The sequence below is a fragment of the Arachis hypogaea genome, chromosome 12 (genome assembly GCF_003086295.3).
Source record: "Arachis hypogaea cultivar Tifrunner chromosome 12, arahy.Tifrunner.gnm2.J5K5, whole genome shotgun sequence".
In the NCBI taxonomy this organism is placed as follows: domain Eukaryota; kingdom Viridiplantae; phylum Streptophyta; class Magnoliopsida; order Fabales; family Fabaceae; genus Arachis; species Arachis hypogaea.
This window is the reverse complement of record NC_092047.1, coordinates 63,360,393-63,361,346: the sequence shown is the minus strand read 5'-3', so window position 1 is coordinate 63,361,346 and position 954 is coordinate 63,360,393. Positions and strand designations below refer to the sequence as shown.

At 43.8% G+C, this 954-nt stretch overlaps 1 non-coding gene across 1 annotated transcript; it reads left to right on the top strand.

Moving 5' to 3' along the window:
- Positions 1-351: 351 nt before the first annotated feature.
- On the top strand, positions 352-458 carry LOC112731908 (small nucleolar RNA R71). Its single transcript, XR_003167658.1, has one exon. It is a non-coding gene; the product is annotated as a small nucleolar RNA R71 (small nucleolar RNA).
- Positions 459-954: the final 496 nt, after the last annotated feature.

The window sequence follows — 954 nt, the reverse complement described above, 5'->3', positions numbered from 1 at the left end:
CACATAGTTGGCCTCTTCCCAATCACCTCCTTCAGTGCTTACTTCCTCTTGATCTTGTGTGTGTATTGCAGCCACTTGCTTTGTTTCAATTTCCTGGTGAGCTCTGCTAGTTGTTGGCAACACCTTATTTTGGGCTAAAATTGTATCAACATGGCTCAGCTCCATGACTCCCTTAGTGTTGTGTCTCTCTGAAGCATAGTAGTACTCATTCTCAGCCACTGTCTCAATCACTCAATGGCTTCTTCCACAGTCTTTTTCCTGTTCAATGAACCTCCTGATGAATGGTCTACAGCCTTCCTTGATTCATAAGAAAGTCCATCATAGAAAATATGCAATTGCACCCAGTCATGTAACATGTCTGGTGGGCATTTCCTTGTTAAATCCTTGAATCTCTCCCATGCCTCGTAGAGAGTTTCACCATCTTGTTGTCTAAAAGTCTGAACCTCAGATCGAAGGCCTATTGACCTTTTGTGGGGGTAGAAACGTGCCAGAAACTTGCTTTCCACCTCGTCCCATGTTGTTAGGCTCCCCCTTGGGAATGATTCCAGCCACTTAGCTGCCTTGTCCCTAAGTGAAAATGGGAACAAAAGCAGTTATAGGAATCTTCCTGGACTCCATTAGACTTCACAGTGTCGCAAATTCTCAAGAATTTTGTGAGATGTTGGTTTGGGTCTTCATTAGCACTCCCACCAAATGAACAATGATTCTCCACAAGTGATATTAGCTGTGGTTTGAGTTCAAAATTGTTGGCCTGAATGGGTGGTTTCTGAATGCTGCTACCACAATTCCCAGAGGTTGGGTTTATGTATGAACCAAGAACCCTCCTCTCGGGAATGGCATTGTTTCCATCAGCTCTCTCATGGTTGTGAACTTCTCTATCCATGTTGAGATCTAGAGCTTCCTCAAAATTGTCCTCAGATTCTCCTTCAGATTCTTCTTCTCCCAGTACTCTCT